Consider the following 21,811-nt stretch of genomic DNA (forward strand, 5'->3'; position numbering starts at 1 on the left):
ATCCCCCGCCCTGCGGGTCCTCTGGGTGCTTAGAAGGCGTGCACGGTGAAAGCCCCAGTTTCCCCGCCTTCAGTATTTTTCCAGGGTTTAGAGCTGAGAGGGTCGAGGTTCCCTGCAGGGGAGACGTGTGCGGGGCAGTTACAGCCCCCTTAACCCCCAACTCCCGCTTCCGACACCCGCCTCCCTCCCTAGGGACGTGCGCTGGGCCCGGGGCCGCCGGGGCGGGAAAGGGTCGGGCGGGGGCGGGGAAAGGCGTTTATATAGCGCAAGGAGGGGCGTGGGAGCTGCCGCCAGCCTGCCGGATACTGGGAGGCGGGAGGCAGCTCGTGCCGCCTCCGGCTACTTCCCGGGTTCCCATCCGAGGTTCCTCCCCACCGCGCCCCCGCGGTCGGCGGCACTCGGCGCTGCGCTCCGGGCGGTGCGCTCAGGGCTCGCCGGGAGGAAACCCACGCAGGGCTTGGCACGCGGACGGCTGAGAGCCGCGTGGAAGTTTCCCCGAGGTAAGTCCTGAAGCCGTTTGCAAGTGGTCCGTAATTGCATGGGAGGTACGGGCCAGATGGAGGCGGGGGTGCGGGGGTGGGGGGCACTTCAAGAAGGCTGCAGTGAGGGAAAGAAGTGAATTTCAGAAACTCAAAATCGCCTCCTTCCGTTTTTCACCTCCTCTGGGCTGTTAGCCCTTCTCACCCCGTCTTTTAGTCTTTTGCATGCTTCTCTTGTCAACATACAGCACACTCTACTGTCCCTCTCTGCTCCGGGCTCCCTGTTCCCCACTGCACACTCATGTACCTCGAAGGCTGAAAGTTGCCTCACCCAACACTGTCCCAAAACCAAGGGCAGGGCCCGGCTTGTGGCAGACACCTAGGACTATGGAAAGGATGAATGAGGGTAACCAGCCCAGGTCAGGAAAAGTCATTCCCATGTCTGTACAGACCCAGTCTGTACCTTAGCTTCTTGACCTCACCCAAATTTATTCAAGATAAATGAATTTGGTTGGGGTTTTATTATCCTCTGAGGAGAGGGGGGAAAGCAGGAAAAAAAAATGCACCCATTTATTAATACCCAGTAACACCTTGAAATGAGTGCAACCCCAGCTACCAGGCTCAGTATCAAAAGTGTGAATAGTTTTGATGAGGGGAGGAGGCAGACCGGAGGGGGGAAAAACACTGGAACAAGAAAGTGATTTCTCCCATTTTCTTTTTCTTTCTTTCTTTCTTTCTTTCTTTCTTTCTTTCTTTCTTTCTTTCTTTCTTTCTCTCTTTCTCTTTTTAAGATTTTACTTATTTATTAGAGAGAGACACAACAAGAGAGGGAACACAAGCAGGAGGAGTGGGAGATGGAGAAGCAGGCATCCTGCTGAGTAGGGAGCCCGATCTGGGACTCCATCTGGGACTCAATCCCAGGACCCTGCAATCATGATCTGAGCTAAAGGCAGATACTTAACAACTGAGTCACCTGGGCGCTCCCCCCCCCATTTTCTTTCTTGATAAAAGACTTCTCATTTCTATTTTTAGATGTCTACCTATGGAGATTTTTTTTTTTTACTATTTTTTTAAAGATTTTATTTATTTGACAGAGGGAGAAATAGCACAAGCAGGGGAAGAGGCAGAGGGAGAGGGAGAAGCAGGCTCCCAGCAGAACAAGGAGCCCGATGCAGGACTGAATCCCAGGACCCTAGGATCATGACCAGTGGCCCAACCAACTGAGCCACCCAGGTGCCCCTCTGGAGATTTTTAAAGGTGATCTTTGTCTGTGGGAGGAAAAGTTTTGATAGGAGTGAGGGGTGGTGATGCTGTTTAGGGATATCTGAGATGTTGGTGGAAGTCGTGAAGACTCAAGATATGAGAATATTAGAAGTCTTACGTCAAGAATGCCTATAGTTATAGAATCAGCAGTCACATTTCTTTTTTAATAGGAAATGTTCAAGCATGCCATTTTGAAGTTACAATGTAAACTTACTGTTTAGTGTCCCCATTGATGAGATGACCTACATAAAAATCCTGAAGAGTCTAAATGAAGCATTTTAAAACACTTGGCCTTAAAGGGTTTTTTTCCAATAAAAGTTGTCAATTTCCTTCCTCCTCCCTCATTTTTTCCCAAAATATTAGAAGTGCCCAGAAAAACCTGAAAAGAAAGCTTTTCTGCTCCTCAGGAGTCCGTGTGTTTTTAGACCCTGTGCCCTGTGAAATCAAACTTTGTGATTTACATTAAAGACTTTATGTGAAACACCCACTGAAGAACTATTCAGCTTTCTTTAAAAAAACAACAACAAAAAGCTTTCTTGTTTTACTAAATCTTCTTGTGAAACAATTCTTTGAAAAGACCATTGTTAATATTATATACTTGCAATTTTCCATTTTCCTATTCCTATTCCCTCCGTATAGTTTGAATTGCAGAAAAGTTTGAGTCATTGGAATGTTTATAAAGAAAAGGTTTATTTATTTGCATAGACAGTGTTAAGAGCTGCTAATTAAGTCACCAAATGAAGGTCACATTACAAGAATCATGAAGAAAAGTTGGTGTTATTTACTTGTCTATATGTACACAGAACACCGCATCATCTTGCCCATATAACAGTCTTAAACATGACTTGAAAAAATCTTCCCTGTCAGTAAATATCCCCATCGCTGGAATTTCTTAAAAACAATGTGATTGCCACCTAAACCATCTGTAAATAAATAAAAGTAGTCCAGACTAATGAGGATGTTTTTATGACCAAAGAATTGTCACTTCCACAGTCCCAGGAAATAAGTATGAAGATTCGATTTTCTGTACTCCCCCTTTAATGAGCTTCATGAATATAGAACTTTTCCAGAGTGATCAAATGTTGGCCAGTATCTTTTTTTTTTCTCTTCCTTGCTGACTTTTTTGTTGTTGTCTCTCTCTCTCTCTCTTTTTTTTTTTTTTTTTTTTTTTTTGGAAAGTAGGATGTCTTTAGCTTTGTTCTGAAACAGGTCTAGGTTCAAGTTTCAGACTAGCTGGGACAATCATTTCACCTTCCTGAGGTTTCTTGCACCTGTCATGCAGAGCGGTGATTCCTACTTATCTCACAGGCAAGTGTAAGGAGAAAAGGAGATCTGCAGGAAACGCCAGATGTGAGTCCTCCCTAAATGAAGGTGGCGGTGATGGTGATGGTTAACACTTCCGGTTCAGGGCAAATAGAAGTGTTCCCGATAATTCAGTTAATGTCGAACCCAATTTTATTCCATGTTTTGAACTCCCTGAAATAACTTGTTTCCATGGAGTATAACACATGATTAACAGAAATGGCTAACTCGCCAAACACTGCAATCTCCCTTTTCCCCTGGAAGCCTTCCAGTTTGCAGAGATCACTTAAGGAAAGACCTAGCACTTGGGCATACCAGTGTCGTAGAAGAGGTGTTTGCGAGGTATGTCTGTTCTGACTTCACTATGTATCTCTTCATATCTTATGCTTTACAACTTCAGGAAACTTTTTCTAGAGCAGTCAAATCCTTCCTGCATGTAGAACACTGGGAGAGGCACACGTGGTGTTTTCGTTTCTTTGGATAATGATTCTGGGATAACAGAACCACTTTGCTGCTTTCAGCAGAAGCTCTGAGGTTTTCAGAATTTTAAAATAAAGACCCCAAGTCAACCTGAAGGTCTTCAAGTGAGCTGAGAGTTACAAAGTCATAGAGGATCATTTACAAAATAGCAAGGAGTGGAAGGCCAGTATTTTTAAGGGAGAAAGAATAGTTAGAGACTTGGTCTCACTCCCTGCCTTGATTCCTCACCCTCCTTCCAAAATTGTTTTTTCTTGGGGTGACCCCAAGGCCCTGGCAGGGGAATCTGGAAGGGATTACATCAATAAAAATGGATACTGTTTGGCTAACATAAACCATGTGCAGAAGAAAAGAGCTCTTGTGTCTTTCATATCCCTAACGCTTCCACAGTGCCTGGCACTAGTCATGTACTCACTAACTATGCGATAAATGAATGGCCTACAATTTCAAAAGTCTGGCTGAAGGATGCTTCTCGTGTAAATCTGGAGCAGTTGCACTCAGAAAATTCACTAATATGCGAAACCTCAGGCAAAATGAAGGAGGGAGTATGGCCTCTTCTTGTGTCTCAGCTTCTGACCTTCGTTTTTGCTAAAGCAAAAAACAGCAGACTATAAATCTTACCTTTTATGAGTTGTCTTCATGGACTGAGATAAACCTAAAAATAATACTTTCTTATGTTTCTAAATAGCGAATCCAAGGAGATTTACTGGTTTAATTTTGCTATGAATAGAAAGTTTTCCTCCAAGTGCTCAAGCAGGAGAGTGGAGAGAAAAAAGATGCAGCTTACAAACTAACTTGGTATTATGAATGGAAACCTCAACCTTCCCCTCGAGTCACAAAGGCCTAATAACTATATGTTAACCATTCTTTAACCATTTACAATTAAGGATTGGGTATCAATTTGACTCTAAATTGCTCCTGTAATGCTCTTAAGTACTGTATCCTAGACGTTGGAGGGGAAAGATTTTTCCAGACTTCATTGGCAAAGGCTTTTGTGTTGGCTTAAAAAACTGTAAGCTAATCACTTATTGAGTTCTTTAAAAACAAGTTGATTAATGTTTGGCAAGAAATTCTGACTAAAAGTCTCTACTACATGAGTCCAAATACAATAGAACTTTGAAGATCATGAGCAAGTCATAGTCACATTTGGCTATTACTGTTGGGTGGAAAATAATCCCACAGTGTGTCAAATGGTCCACATGCCATCTTTTGGTACCCTACCTCACCACAGCCAGCATGTATGGTCAATTCTATACTCATTTCACTTCTACAACTGTCTGGGATGATTAGACTATCTCTAACACTAAGAAGATGATGTTATGCATTGTAGCAGATCTCCCTCACTTCCAAGCTTTTCTCTGCTGGCTAGAAGATGACATCAGAGCCCTCCCCACATTCCCTCTGCTCCCACTGTTTTGGTGCACACTGCAGACTTTTTACTTTAAGCACCTGTAAAGGCCTGAGGGCTTTCTCCGGCCTTGGGAGCATAACTGGTTCATGTAGAGTGGGTCAAAAGGGCCTGGGCATTAACACCCTCTAGAGCAACCCCTCACCCAGTAGTACATGAAAGTTGGTGAATATCCCAGCTTTCTCACACCTTGGAAGAGGAAACTTTTGAGGTATGACCTATACATTCTTCCAGAGGTGCCCCCAAGGGAATGAGCTCCAGCTCCCCAGAATGACAACGTGTCTGTCCACTAACAGTTCTACATTGGCTTCCTTCCTTCTTCTGTCTCACTCCCCAGCTCCTCTACCAGTGCTTCCATAGATCAATCCCTAAATAAAGTAATTGCACAAATTCCAGTCCAGAATCTGCTTTAGGGGAGACCCAATCTAGCATAAGTTTGTTAGCTATTTCAGTAAATGCAGTGTTTTAGATAAAAGTATACTGTAGATTCTGCTCTAGCCAAAAATTGAATTAAGAATGGAATTCTTTCTTTCCACACTAAAAAACAGAATTTTGTCCCTAGACAGTGCTGTTTGACTTGTGTCTGGAGATGTTAGTTTGTTGGCGGTGACCCACTCCTGAATTCCCGTCATCCCTTTGAGGATTTTGTTGTCAGAACATGGAGGGAGATAGTAGCAAGGACTCAGGTGACCCCATCATTAGAGAAAGAGCATATACCTCTGGTTATGAGAAGCAGCTCAAACACATGCTCTGTAAAGATGGAATTGGCCTCTCTATATTTCTGTGGGTGTTTCAATCTCTCCCTCAGGTTTGGTCACCATTTGCTTGATATGTTAGTCAGAGTTCTTCGGAGGAACAGGACCAATAGTTAGATATACAGAAATATATGAGGAGATTTATTATAAGAATCTTCTCACATGATTATGGAAGCTGAGAAGTCTTGTGATCTACCATTTGCAAACCAGAGAACCAGGAATGCCCATGGTGTAATTTAGTCCAAGTCTGAGGGCCCGAGAGCCAGGAGTGCCAATGTCTGAGGGCAATAGTAAATGGATGTTCCAACTCAAGTAAAAAGAGCAAATTTGCCCTTCCTCTGTCTTTTTGTTTTATTCAGACTGTCAGTGGATTGGGTGATGCTCACTTGCTTTGGTGAAGGTGATCTTTACTCATTCTTTAATTCAAATACTAATCTCTTCTGGAAATACCTCATAAGCACACACAAAAATAATGTCTTACCATCCCTTACTTCAGTCAAGTTGACACATAAATGTACCCATCAAATTTACCAGAGACTTCCTAACACATCCCCCAAAGCCAGACCTCTCTTCAGAACTCCAGACCCAGATATCTCACTGCCCACAAGACCCCTGAACATCTTCCACTACAAACTCAAGTGCCAAATGGCACTTACTATCTCACTACACACCTTCCCTACTTCCTACATATGGCATGACCCAATGGCCCCACCAGAGGACTCTGGAGTGGTCTTGAAGTCCTGTCCTTCTGTCAGCCCTCATCAACAATCCCATCTCATCAGTCTCCAAGTCTTAACAATTTCATTTCCTAATAATCTCCAGGTCATTTCTGTTTCTAGTTCCCAAGCACCATCCTTTTTTTCACCCAGAAAACAACTGGCTCCTAGTCCACCTCCCTGCCTCTAGTTTTGTTTCTCTTCTAACATTCTCCATATTTCAGCTTTGGTGAGCTTCCAAAAACCTGTACTTTGCTAATTCCAGTGATTTTGGATATGATCGAAACTCCTTACCATGGTTGAGAATCCTCTCACCATCCAACTTTATCTATCTCCTTCCTCATGTCTTTCCATTTCTTTGCCACCACTCCAAATCCTCCAGTCTTTTAACCAAAACAGAAATAAAAACAAACTCTTGCTTTCTCCCACCTCCCACTATTTGCATTTGGAATTCCCTCTAGAATTCCTAGAACAGAGTTCTCCAGACTCTGAAGCTGGCTAACTCCTTTTTTCCCCTTAAGGCTCAGCTCAAGGCCCATTCCTTGAGAAAGCATTACTGGACCTTCTGTTCTAGGTAAGGTACCCTACCCTAGGTCCCCACAGTACCCTAGACTTCCAGTCATATTTCTCTTCCATTAAACTGTGATTATTTCATCTTTTGTATTGACTAGGATATCTTCGGGGCTAGCCACCTAGTAGCTATATCTGTTGTATGAATAAATGAGCCAAGATTAGGTTTCTTACTAGCTGTTGACCATGGGAAAGTCACATAATCTCTCTGAACTTTATCTTCCTCACCTGAAGTAAATACCATGTGCAAGCAGAGGATCACATCGGAGACTTGATGAGATTATAGATTTTTAGTTCTTGGTGCATAGTTGGCACTCAGTCAATAATAATTCCTTCAGATTCAGCAAGATAGGAACTATCCTAAACTTGACGCTGTGATGTTTTGAGACAGTACAGTTCACACTCCAGGAGGTGTAAGCCAAAGGGGCATTTTGCTATAAGGGCTTTGGTGGAACCCGGAAGAAAGAAATGTCATTTAAATAAAAGCATCCTGCTTGTCAGATGTCCTTTCAAACCATGCATGGAGTGTGTTTTTGGAAATGAAATTGATATAATAACATATAATGGCATCTAATTGCCTCACCTAGTGTCTTCCAAACAATCCTCTTTGAGCTCCCAACATCTGTATTTCCTGGATTAATGCCATGAATCCAGTTTCCAAATGGAGGATTTTTTTCCAAGAATTTTGCCTTAAAAAACTATTCCCAACTGCAATTCTTTCTTGATTTTCCCCCTTTTCTATGACTATTGTCATCATCCTGAAACAACCACAAAACACCTAATCTTGGACCCTGAGGGACTTGTCATGAAAATGTTCACAAACCCTGATGCACATTTATAAGCGATTTAACTGGGTAGAGGCAAGTACTAAACAAATTAATGGATTTGCACTGCTCAATGAAGGCAAATAACTTTTTAGATTTTATGAGGTGGGGAGTGAGTCAAATACACAATTGGGTTGGAAAATAGAGTAATAGCACCTCAGGGAACTAATACTACCATTTAAAGACTTTGGGTATTATTTGGTAAAATACTACTTTGGCACACTTGCTTAAATCTATGGCAGATCCACTTTTAATGCTTACCAGCCAAGGGTGCCCAGTCCCCCTTGGACAAACACAATTTATAAACCCCCTTTGTTACTAGATATCCCAACAATTTGGGCACATGTAGTCTTTTGTAATTAACAGTCACTATGCTAAGGATAAGAGGTAAATTGATGGTTGATGGTGTGTCTGTTAGAGATCCACCTCATAAATCCATATATATGTATCTTTACATGCAAAATATTTTAGGTAAGTGTCTATTTTCTCCCTAAAACTTGAAGGTTTTTATATATCCGTTCATTTGTTTTATTTCTCAATGCCCCATCTGTTCTTTCAATTTCTTCATGGAGAAAGTTGCAATTAGGCATCAATGTTCCATTGTCATCTCGGTCAGCAGCTAGAAAAGTTACTGAGTCGGGATGCCTAGGTGGCTCAGTTGGTTAGGCAACTGCCTTCAGCTCAGCTCATGATCCTGGAGTCTTGGGATCAATTCCCACATCAGGCTCCCTGCTCAGGAGGAGTCTGATTCTCCTTCTGTCCCTCTTGCGTGCTATCTCTCATTCTCTCTCAAATAAATAAATAAAATCTTTAAAAAAAAAAAGTTATTGAGTCAGATAGTGTATTGGATACTGAAAGAGAGGTTGCGATTCCATACATTGCGTATCTGCTTAACTCTCCACTGAGAAAGGAGATGTGTGCCCTGCATTTGGACCTGTAGCTATGTCCCTGTCTTCAGCCAGTAAGCAAGAGGTGGCTGGGCTAGAACCAGCCCAGGTAGATGGAGATGGTTGACTCCAGTTTTATTCACCCACTCGATCTTTGAATACCAGTGTCAAGGGGGTTACGTCAACTCCCTCAGCACTTATTAAACACTTTATCTACATTATCACATTTGATCCTCATGACAATTCAGTGAGGAAAATGCCATCATCATCCCCCTTCCACAGATGAGGGTCTGATGTTTAAAGGTGCATCAATTGCAGGCCAGTGGAGGATCTGAATTCAGGATGTGGTATCCCAGGCCTTGACACCCCTACCTGTCTATTTGGTGGGGTAAGCTAAAAAATGTATGCTTCAAAAGCCTAGAAGCTTCCAATGTTAACAGTCAACTTAGATCCTTGCATATTTAGAATAATACTTCAGAAGTCATATTTTCACTCAAAAGTCATGTTTTCACCTGTAAGTGGAAATTTTGACTCCATTTTTTTTTTTTTTAGGAGAGTGAAGAAAGGTAGAGTGCTAAACTTAGCATGAGCATAAAATCCCAAAGAGATGATATTTGAGTAACTACAAAATTCGGTTGCTCAAATCTGTGTCACTGAAATTGACTTTTTGCTGATAGACTTTTCATAGAATCTTAGAATTTCAGAGCAAAAATGGGTCTTTAAATCACTTTGACTATTTCTTTTTGTTTGGTTCCTCCCCTCCCCTTTCCCCCAGTTAAGAGCCTTTAATGATTTCTCACTGATTTTGAGATAAAGATAGAAATCACTGAAAGACCCTGCAAAGCCATACATTGGTCACTTCTTTTCCAGCCTCATTAAGTGTCATGCTTTGCTCTGTGCTCTATTCATACTGGACTTCCTTTGGTTCCTTGACCACTCTGTTTTCCTTCCTACCACAGGACCTTCACACAAGGTTTCCTCCCTTCTGGAACACCATAGCCTCTTAGGCAGTTTAATTCTCACCATTCCTCTAGATATTAGCTTAAATAGCAGCCCCTTAAGGAAGACTTTCCTGAGTTATCAATTCTCCTTATTATATGTAATCACAATACATAATTCAAGAAATACATTAAGTACCTTTTCATGTATAAGTCTTATTTTAGGTGTTGGAAAACAAAATGGACAACTTCCTCCTCCAGGGAGGATATAAACAACAAAGATATCCACAAATAACTTCCAGGTAGTATTAAAGACCAGGGAAAAAAGTTATTTAAGTGATCAGTGACTGACTCTAAGGAAGTTGAGGGTTGTTTTTGATGGGGTGGTTGAGAGGTATCTCTAAGGTGTGACATTTGGGCAGAGACCTGAGAGAACACAGGAATAAAATGAGGCTGTCCGGGGGGCAAGAAAAGGATATTTCCTAGCAGAGACAACTTTGGTGTATTCAAGAAAAGCAAGGAGGCTGGAGTGGAGGAATCACAGTGAAGAGGTTAAGATTGGAAATCATGGGCTATGGCCGATATCATGGAGAGCCCATGGGCCACACATGTATGGCACTGGAGTTTAAGCCAGATGGAAACCCACTGGAAATTTTGAACAGGGAGATAATTGGCCTCATGTCTGGTCTTCAAAGATCACTCTCACTGCTGTGTGAAGAGTACATTAAGAAAGGCAGGAATCAAAGCATGGAAGTGTGTAAGAATAGGAATTTGGGCAGGAAGCAAAGGTAGCATGACTATGGTGGGAGGTGATGAGAAGTGGCTTGATCTGGAATGAATTTCGAAGGTACTGTTGGCCAGACTTACTGATGGTTTGGCTCTAGAGTCTTTTAGAGAAATCTCTGCTTTATAGCATGTAATGTAGTTGTAATTTTACACTTGATATAATTCCTTCAAAAATAACTCGGTCCCTCAACGGACTATAAGATCTATGATGACAAAGACCATGTCTGGTTTTACTTTTCATTGCCACCTGCTGCCTAACACAATGCCTATAGATAAATTAATGGATAGATAAATATACTACAACCACCTTATTTTAAAGATGAGTAAAATGAGTATCAAAATGAGGTTAAGTTAAAGGAATGGCCCAAGGTTTCTCAGCTTGGACCAGAAACCATGTCTCCAGACTCCTCGTTCAGGCTGTTTTCCCTCTTGCAGTGGACTCCTTCCAAACATCATGCCCTTTTATTTGGGGAGGGAGGGATTACCAAAATGTACTTCAAATATTAGGCATACACCCACCAGTTGCAGCCAGCAATGTTCTAATCACCTTTGAGGCTCTTTGGGGGCAAAATGAGTTTATGATATTTCTTCTTTCCTCCTTTGAGCTCGTCTACTTCTCCAGGAAAACCACTGATCTTATCCCACTATTAGTGAATGTTATGCCTAGGGCCTGAAGTTGATCATCTTAAGCCATCTGGCTTGTGTTCTGTTTTGAAAGACACTATAGCTTTAGACAAGAGCAGCTGGTGTGCATAATCTCCATCTAAAAAGTTAGCCATTCAAAAATGTTCACTCCCCAAGGGCATTTTGGAAAAAAAAAAAAATAGGTTGAGGCAAGCTGTGATTAATAGGGAAAAAAAGAATAGAAGGCAATTAAGAGTTTCCTTGGTCCTCTTGGAAGAGAAAAGCTCCCTGAAATGTAACTTTCTCAAGCAATGATCACATCCTTGGACTGCTGCCTTTCTAATTAAATTCCCGATACATATATATGGATATTTCATTTAATGAGCAGCTGGTAAAATTGGATCCTTGGTCTGCAGAGGTTTACCGAAGTACTTGAGTGTTTCTGTGTGATTGAATACTAATATTTAACCCCGGAATACAAAAAGAGGAAATTAAATCTGCTAGTTGCTCATCCCGCAGGACCTTCTAGGTTGTGCCCTCCCTGGTCTGCATAGTAATTGGTTTTGGTTTTTCCCATCAAACTACTTCCAAGTTACCTTTCCCCTTTTCATTATTCCTTCCTGAAAGCAGCACTCACTGTGCTTTGTACCTTCCAGAGCGCTCTCTCATGTCCAGGAGGCAGGCTTCACCCCCCTGAGGCTTCTAGTCTAGTGAGGGGGCCAGACATTAATGGGATAAACACGGAAATGAATATTTAGTCACAGATTTGAGGTGACGTGCAAGGAAGAAAAATAAAAAAGATGCCACGGGGGCACCTGGGTGACTCAGTGGGTTAAGCCTCTGCCTTCAGCTCGGGTCGTGATCTCGGAGTCCTGCGATCGAGCCACGAGTTGGGCTCTCTGCTCGGTGGGGTGCCTGCTTCCTCCTCTCTCTCTGCCTGCCTCTCTGCCTGCTTGTGATCTCTCTCTGTCAAATAAATAAATAAAATATTTTTTTAAAAAAAGATGCCACAAGAGAAAAATCGCAAAGGATATCTAACTTATGAGGACAGGAGAGGACCTCTCTGAGCAGGTAGTGCAATGAAGTCTTGGAGGATAAGGACTGAGTGGGAGCCAAGGGTACAGGGCAAAAAGTGTCTGGAGAGGGTGGCAGCAGTCAGACGGCAGGGACAGGACTTCTCAAACTTTGCTGTGCACACAGACTGCCTGGGAACCTTCTTCCACTGCAGACTAATTCACTACACCTGGGATTCAAGACTAATTCACTAAAGCTGGGATTCAGTGTTTCCAACCAGCTCCCAGCTATGCTGAAGATGCTCAGCCCGGAACCACACCCTGTGTAGCAACAGTGCAGGACCAAGGTGGGCAAAGTTTTTCTGTAGAGAGAGAGAAGACACAATTTAGACTTTGTGGGCCACACTGTCTCTGCTGTGCCTATTCCACTGTGTCACTGTAATGTAAAAGCAGCCATAGAAAACAGGTAAATGTATGGTATGGGTGTGACTGTTCCAGTAAAACTGGGTTTAGCAAAACAGAGTCAGATTTGACTTGACGGGGGTAGTTCGCTGGCCCCTGCCATAGGAGAAGGTGGGATCTGTTCTTAACCCTGAGTGTACCTTCGAATCACCTGAGTTTCAGAAAATATCCGTGAGGCCCCTATTCTGGGTCAATAAAATTAAGATGCCTGAGGATGGACCCAAGGCATGGGAAGAGTTGAAAAGCCGCCTAGGTGATCCTAAGCAGGTCTCCAGGCAGGTCACATTAACATCACCTGGGAGATTGTTAGAAATGCACATCTTTGGGTCCATCCCAGATTTACTGACTCAGTCCCAGGGCCCCACAGTTTGTTTCAATTCGTCCTCTGGGCAATTCGGGGTGAGGGCCACAGGTTAGGCAGGCTGCCTGGCTTCAAATCCTGCCTCTGTTGCTTAAAAATTGTTTGGTCCAGGAAATGTACCTTGCCTTTCTGTGTCTCTCTGTTCTCCTCTATAAAATGGAGGCAATAAAAATAGTATCACCTTCCCTGGATTAACAACAGCTGTTAGCACAACACCTGCTCACCGGGAATGCTCTGAGTATGTTAACTGTTGGCAGTATTAGGCTGTGCAAATATAGGAACATTCCTTAACTTTTCTGAATTTACTTCCTTCATCTTTATTTTTTTTTCTTTACATATATATGTATTTTTTATGGAAGTTTAGTAGGCACAAAATGCTACATTAATTTCAGGGGTACAATATAGTAATCTCACGACTCTGTATGTTATGCTCCCCATAACTGTACCACCATGTGTCACCATACAACGCTGTTACAGTATCCATGACTATACTTCCTATGCTGTGCCTTTTATTCCAGTGACTCATTAATTTCATAACTGAATGCCTGTGTCTCCCTCTTCTGCCCCTCTGGTTGCCATTGGTTTGTTCTCTGTATTCATGGATCTGTTTCTACTTTTTGTTTTTGCTTTTATAGATTCCACATAGAAGAGAAATCTTGTGATATTTGTCTTTGACTTATTTCATAATGCCCTTTAAGTCCATCCACGTTGTCCCAAATGGCAAGATGTCATTCTTTTTTATGGCTGAGTAGTATTCCATCATATGTATATACCACATCTTCTTCATTCATTTATCTGTGGATGGACACTCGGGCTGCTTCCATATCTTGGCTATTGTAAATAATGTTCTAATAAACATAGAGATACATGTATCTTTTCAAATTTGTATTCTTTGGATCAATACCCAATAGAGGAATGACTGGGTCATATGGCACTTCTATTTTTAATTGTTTTCAGAATCTCCGCACTACTTTCCATAGTGGCTGCTCCAGTTTGCTTTCCCACCAGTAGTGCACGAGAGTTCCTTTTCCTCCACATCCTCACCAACACTTGTTTCTTGTCTTTTTGAGTCTAGCCATTTCGACAGGTGGGAGGTGATATCTCATTCTGGTTTTGATTTGAATTTTTCTGATGAGTGGTATTGAACATCTTTCAACAAGAGACACATGGCCATCTGTAGCTCTTTTTTGTACTTCCTTTATCTTTAAAACAAGGATAAAATCTTTGCCTCATAGGATTTCTAAAGTTGAATGTGTGTGATGATTAATTATATGTGTCAACCTGGCAAGGCTCTGGTGCCCAGCTTTTTGGCTAAAGGCCAATCAAGATGTTACTGTAAAGAGATTGTAAAGAAATGGCTAACATCGAAATCAATGGACTTCAGATACAGGATCTTATCCTCCATAATTTGAGTAGCCTCATCCAAATCAGTTGAAGACTTTACAAAGCAATACTGAGGCTCCCAAGTCTCTAGGGAAGATTGTCCTCCCACTCAAAACTGTGACATCCACTTCTGCTAGAATTTTCAGCTCGCCCTCAAGACTTCACTTGTCAGTCCTCACCTCACATGAGCCAAGTCTTTCTTTCTCCATTGAAAGACACACATCTGTGCTCTCTATGTATCACACACACCCTATTGGTCCTATTTCTCTTGAAAGCCCTAATACAATGTGGTAAAGATGTGTAGGTCAGAATTTCTCAACCTGTATAGTTTTCCAGCTATAGGTATTTTGGTTAAGATAATTCTTTGTTGTGGAGGACTGTCGTGTGTGTTGTAGGATGTTTAACACCATCCCACTAGATGGCCATAGCACTGCCCCCATCCCCCCGCAGGAAAAACAAAAAATCTTTTCAGACATTACCACATGTCCTCTGAGAACAAAATCTCTAGTCGAGAATCACAGGTATTTACCTGTGAAAATGCAGGAGCCATTTCTCTCTAGTTCACTACCATTAAACCAGCACGGCACTGTTACCTGTATGGCCCACACATTTTCCCCTTCCTTAGCAAAAGCAGTTTATCAGTTGACACAAAATCTAGCTCAAAACCCACTGCCACCAAATGTGGCCTCCTAGTTCTCCATCCTTCAGCCCCACTTCGAGAGGTATTTTTCCCTTGTACCCTTGTCACTCCATCACAGTTTTCCAGTGGTCTTTTCACATCTCTACGTATGGGTACTATGTTTCGCCCACTTACACTGAACCTCCTCAAAGCAAGGGGCAGCCCTCATAAAAGGAGTAGATAATTTTGAGTCCAAATCCTGCTGTTTGCCAGTTAGTGACCTTGGGGTAATTACTTAATCTTACTGCATTTCAGTATTAATAGCTATAAAAATGGGAATAGTTGTGTCTCAGAGAGTGGTCCAAGCACTTTTTAAACTATAAAAATAAAGGCTTCCCCCCACCCCTGAAAAAGCAAAAACATGGCTTTTATATCTTTTTTGTAAGAGAATAACCAATATGGGGGGTTTAGTATGAAATATGACCTTGGAAAATGTTAAATGAACAAACAAGTACATGAATTTGCATACTGCATTTTGCATTTTGTTTTAATTTATATTCTTTTTCGGATAGCTTTTAAAGTAATGTAGGCAGGGTTCTTTCTGTGTCCTTCAGAGATTAATATAGAAATTACCTAATGGGGCAGTTGCCAACGCAATGCAATTTGCCTAGTTATTGGTCTCAAGTTCCTGGAAATGATGGCACTCATCAATAACTCTACTACCCTTATTGTCAACATCTTTAGTTCCTTAGGGAGCACTCATGCTTAAGATCAAGATCCTGTCCTTCAGAACTAGCTGAAGCAGTCCTTTTCCAGAAAAATCCTTTCTTCACCCCTTGCCCCCTTCCCTCCCAAGGCATTGAGAGGCTTCTTTTCTGAGTCCCTGTAGTCCTCTGGACTTACTCATCATAGCACAGATCTGCATCCCTTCCCCCCATCAGACTGAGTTCATGAGGTCCAGATATGTGTTTGGTGGATTTGTATGCCTATGGGCCAATGCACTGTGGAACCAAAGCATGTGACCGTACTCATGAGTATGAAGATGATCACTAAGGCCACAATACTATGTGTCCATCTGTCTGCAGAATGTCTCCACCTCCATGCCATGTGGTCATCTCAAACTCAGCATTTCAAAAAAACTAAGACTGGACCTTCTTCTCTGTACTGATTATCTAATTTTGCAAAACAAACCATTCCGAAACATAGTGGTGTAAGGATAATTCACATCTCAACGGTTATGTGTGGTTTGACTGGTCTATACTGGGCAGTTCTTGCTCAAGGTCTCAGTCAGGTGGTGGCTGGGGCTGGAGTGACCAGAAAGATTTTTCAATCCCATATCTGGTACTTGGAATGGATGGCTGGATCGTATAAGGTCTGGTGAAGCATCTCTCTCTCTCTCTTCTCCCCACATAACCCCTTCATGGGACTAGCTGGGCTTCATAACATGGCAGTCCCAGAATAGTGGAAATTCTTTCCTGATGACTGGTTGCTGCTTCTCATGCTCCAAGAGTTTCACGAGCCTGGGTGTCACAAGTCTTCTTATGACATAATGTTAAAAGTCTCAAGACATTGCTTGTACCACATTCTATTGATTGAATAAGTCATAAGACAACCCAGCTCCAAAGTGAGGGAATTAGATTCCCTTCTCAGTGGAAGCAGTAGCAAAGAATTCATGGCCATATTTAATCTACCACATTTTCTAACGAGTACAGTTTCTTAACTCTGTCAATGATCCTTTTGTGTCCTTAACATCTTAGGAGGTTTTTTTGTTTTTGTTTTGTTTTAAGGACATATATTGAAATGAAAATAGAAATTCTTCTGGTCATTATTTTGGGATACTTAATTTCCTTACCAGGTTCGTTTTCAAAGACATGGAAACTCCCTTTTCAAGATCCTAGGTTGGTTCCTTCTGACTTCTTGCATTATATTGTTTAGCATTCTTTTTTCTTCCTTATTCATGAAATATACAACTAGAAAAAATAATAAATAATAAATCTACCCAGATTTAACATTTTTTTTAATTTTTTATTTTTTATAAACATATATTTTTATCCCCAGGGGTACAGGTCTGTGAATCACCAGGTTTACACACTTCACAGCACTCACATTTACCATCACCCAAGGTTTGTTTCAGAATTTGTTCAATAAAATATGATACATAGGGTTGAAGCCCTCTTGATCCCTCTCCCAGATCCTATTTACCATTTTGTCTTCCTCTTTCCATTCTGTCTTAAGAACCGTAGTTCTTAAGTAGTTTTGTGTTATCCCCAGCTTTGCTTTAATAACTGTTTAATATAATAATAAAAATTGTATTTTGGTCTGTTTTAATCATTTCACATGGATGGCATCATACTACTTCCAGGACTTCCTAGGTGATCCTTTCATCCTGGAATAAGAGTTCTGCTGTGAATAAGTCACACCAACCTACAACTAGTGCTCTCCCTCTGTTTTAAGATTTATTCCTATTAAGGCCTATCTAGAACTAAGTTATTTAACACCCAAAAACTATTTTCATGTGTGAGTATGCCCCAGGTTAATTACTCTCTTTTTCTCCTCACAAACATTTGAATGATTTGCAGTTTTTACATTCATAGAAATCTTCTTGTGTACATGTACCAGAGTTTCTCTAGGGCATTCACTTTATTTTTTTTAAGATTTTATTTATTTATTTGACAGAGCATACTCATGAGCACAAGCAGGGGGAGGGGGAGGGAAAGGGAGAAGCAGGAGCAGGTTCTCCACTGAATGGGGAGCCAGATGCTGGCTCAGTCCCATTCCCTGGGATCATGACCTGAGCGGAAGGCAGACACTTAACCCATGAGGCCCACAGGCTCCCTAGGGCATTCGCTTTCAATGAAATTTCTAGGTCATGTTTAATTTTACTAGATGATTGCTAAATTGCTCTCCAAAGTGAGTGTATTAAATTATATTCCCACCAGCCATGTACATGAGCTCTAATTTTCATATAACCTGTCAACAATTAATATTGTCGGTCTCTTTAATTTTTTTCTAGTTTCCTAGGGAAATGACATTTTTTTTAAATTTTTTATTTCTTTTCAGCTTAACAGTATTCATTGTTTTTGCACTGCACCCAGTGCTCCATGCAATCCGTGCCCTCTATAATACCCACCACCTGGTTCCCCCAACCTCCCACCCCCCCACACACACTTTTTATTGTTTTAATATGCATTTCCCTGTCATGGGTAAGGTTAAGGATCTTTTCATTTGTCTGTGGACCATTCAGATTACCTCTGCTGTGAACTGCCTGCTCATAGCCCTTGTCCATTTTTCTGTTGGGTTTAGTGGTCTAGTTGCTTATTATCAGAGTTTAACCTTAGTAAATATCTATGCTTTTCTTGAATAATAGCCTCCTTCCCCCTTCCATATTGTGGTCAAATATTTAGTTACACTTTATTTTAAAAACACCCCAAATTTATTTTTTCCACAGTCAATATTATAATGGGGATGGGGGAAGGTATATAAGGGAAAATTATTTTTGAAGAGGATGCTAGCCAAAAGTCTAAGGAGTATCTGATGTTTAAGCAAACATCTAAGCAAAGCACAGAAGCAGAAAATGCAAATGTTCTACTTTGAGGTAGGGCAAGCTTGTCCTGTTCAAGGAATAGCCAGATGAGTAAAGCTGGAGTGGGGTGGGGGAGGGGGAGATGAGGCAGTGAGGTCAGTGGATTTGTAGAACCAGAGCATGTAGGGCCTGGATGGACAAGGTAAGGAATGTTGAGTAGATATGTGATAATACCTCCTTTTTTGACTTAGAGCACTCTGGAAGGATTGGTAGTTGGGAGAGAGTAGAAGCAGGAAGTCCAATTAGGAAGATTTTGCTAAAATCCAGGTGAGAGGTTACTGTCTTAGTTTAGGGTGGAAGTCAAAGTGCTGAGTCATGGCAGGATCTGAGATCTAGGTCTTAAAATAAATATATTTATTGCTTAGGGGTATGAAACTGAGGAACTCATGATAATTCCTACATTTCTAGCCTGGGCAGCTTTTTTACTGAGATGGCAGAGTCAACAATTAACTGTTAAATCATGCATGTTACTTATTTAGTGTGTTTGTTACAGCTCAACACTTAGATTGAGGTCTGCGTCCCTCAGTGTAGGCAAATAGTTGGGGACACTATATTCACATTTGGTTAGTTCTATTCCACTTCTATTAATTAAGAGCTGTGTGACTTTTGGCCAGCTATTTAGTCCTCTGACTCAATCTCCTCTATAAAATGAGTAGTATTTATTGATACTCCCTGGGTTATCTGGAGGAATCGGTGTAGCCCTTAGAACAGTGCTTGGAGCACAGTAAGTACTCTGTTAAGTATTTGCTTTTCTTATTCTTTCTGGGTGTCCTCCCCCCATTACAGTCCATCAGACCAGGGATGTTATGAGTTACTTACTTTGCTTAATGCAAGTCAGAATATTTTCCAAAGGTATCTATTATTTTTCAAAGCTGATAGAGAAAATCCATGCCAAGTTTAGAATGCTATTCTGTGTCTGAATCTCTTCAGTTGCTTTGTGCTTTTTTAAGCCTGAAACTTAAAGAGGTCAACAATTAGTAGATACTTGTCAAAAATCTGCATTGGGCTTAACAGCCAGGATATTGAAGGGAACCATTTAGACCTAATTTCTACTTCCGGCCATCCTAAGCTGTGTACACTTTTGATTTGGCCGCAGTGAAGAAATATTTTATCAATGACCCAACATATCTCATTACCTCCCTCGTCCTTCTGGGTATTGCTGGACAGATCTCAGACTAGCTGATGTCATTGTTGGCTTTTGTGAATTGTGTCGGTATGGCTGCCCTTTTGTAGCTTCAGCCGGACAGGGAAAAACAGCAATTTGGAGGTGCGAAACCTCTATTCAGACTTAACAGGATCTGTTGTAAAGAGCAGTTCACAGCAATGAATATTCAACTTGAAGAAACAATTTCCAGTTTAAAAAAAAAAAAACAACTTATAAACATAGATTATCTGATGCATTCTAACACATAAGATAAAATTCCTTCATTCTCAGAGAACTGGATAGCATGCAGGGCTTTGCGTCAAGAAAAGCAATATAATGTAGTGGTAAAAGTCCCGGCCTGAGAACCTCAAGACTGGTGTGGCTTGGGGAGAGGCTCAACCTTGCTAAGCTTCAGATGTTTCTGTTGTGAAATAGGAATAACAATAATAATAATAATAATAATAATAATTCCTACCTACCTCACAGGATTTGGGGAGACTATGGTCATGGAGAGACACAGACACCTGTACATTGTTGTACCTATACCTGAACTTGAGGACAGGGAGTGAATAGAGTTCCTTTCCAGGTGTTTTCTAGATTGCTCTCCTCACAAGCCGTCCCATTGTAAAGATGGCAATAACAAGAATAAAAATGACTGCTATCATTACTTTAATATCTACAGCAAGGCAAGAGCTCCGCCAACCCCTGTAGGCATATCATCAGTCCATGTAACCCCCACAGCAGTACCTTGAAGTGGATGTGGGCGCTAACACTTTTTATAGATGAGAGATAGACATAAAGTGATTACATTACTTGCATGGTCCCTCAGTTGGTGAGCCCCACAAGCAGGATTTTAATTAGGTAGTCTGATGCCAGAACCCTGTGAGTTTGACCACGAGACAACACAGCCTAAAACCGGATCATTTAAGTCCGGTGTGACCTCACAGTAATTATTGGTGGAGTGATTCCGCTTGTGCCTCACAAATTTTCCTATGCCCTGATCACAAATGCTTTCCTGCCCCTATTTTGCGCTATCCTACCATTGCAAGTGTTGGGAGCTTTCTTCGTTTGAGTGACTTTAAATTCTGTAGCAAATAAACCCAATGATCTATACTGGAAAACACCATAGTAATTTACATTTTCTGTGATTTAACGGAAGTTGGCATGTCAACATATTCATGGGGCAGCCCTTTTCTACACAGTCATGGGGTTCCCAGGCTGAGAGCAGCTCTGCCATTGTCAACATTAGTTCTTTGAGGTTGTCTCCATTCCAGCCAACTGGAAGGGAGAGAGAGATAGGAGAGCAAACCTGAGGGAGGTATAAGGCCTGGCTGGGAACTGGGTGATGTTGTTTCCCCTTGTGTTCTCCTGGCCTGAATACCATCATTTAGCCCTTGCAAGGGGTCTGGGACAGGTCATCCCCAGTTTTCAGACATGGCAAAGTACAACTCTGCAATGCAGAAGGGGCAACACAAATTTTGCTGAACAGCTAGAGATGTCACTATTAGAATCATGATTATGTTAGGTGACTTATCACGGGTGAAATTTTATTTGAGTTCCTTTAATTGGGTCCTACAGGATGCTGGGAGAGTTCTGAACTCGTGAAAAGTCTTTTGGTCAAAATATTTTTTTGCTTCACTGTTCCCCATCCCAATAATACAGAACTTGCCACAGAGGACAATCACAGGGGGATGGATTTCTCCCTGTAACTGTTCCAAATCTGCTGTAAATGTGTCATTAGGTTCTTGGCTTAATTACCTGATCTTTTTTTCTTCCCTTTAACTGTATTTAATCAATTTTTAATTTTTCTATACATCTACTGGATCTCAGGTACACAGAATTGGATTAATCCTAACCCTTAGTTCATTGGACACCGTCATCCATAGGTCCTTGTAAGACTTTCTATTTATTTGTTTATTTACTAATAATAAGCCCGTGATACTCTGCCCACATGAAAAATGGAATATTAACAATAACCTATCTATAATGTTTCCTCCCAGTCCCATCCCCCTGCCTCCTATATCTATGCAACCTCTATCCTGCATCTCATGTTTATTATTCCTTTACTTTTTTTAATCAACTTTTTTTTAGAGCAGTTTTAGGTTCACAGCAAAATTGCGCAGAAGGTACAGAGATTTTCCATATACCCGCAGGCCCCACATATGCATCTCCTCTACCATTATCAACATCCCCTACGTGGCTGGTACATTTGTTACA

The 21,811-nt window shown here is 41.5% G+C and overlaps 1 protein-coding gene across 1 annotated transcript in view; it reads left to right on the forward strand.

Annotated features, from left to right (window-relative positions):
- The first annotated feature begins 393 nt into the window (after window positions 1-393).
- The window catches only part of COL6A6 (collagen type VI alpha 6 chain), a 138,892-nt gene continuing 117,474 nt past the window's right edge, over window positions 394-21,811 (forward strand). The window contains exon 1 of the mRNA XM_059390909.1: window positions 394-500. The gene's annotated coding sequence lies outside the window, so the exon portion shown is untranslated. The remainder of the gene's footprint in view (window positions 501-21,811) is intronic.

The sequence above is a fragment of the Mustela nigripes genome, chromosome 2 (assembly GCF_022355385.1).
Source record: "Mustela nigripes isolate SB6536 chromosome 2, MUSNIG.SB6536, whole genome shotgun sequence".
Lineage (NCBI taxonomy): Eukaryota > Metazoa > Chordata > Mammalia > Carnivora > Mustelidae > Mustela > Mustela nigripes.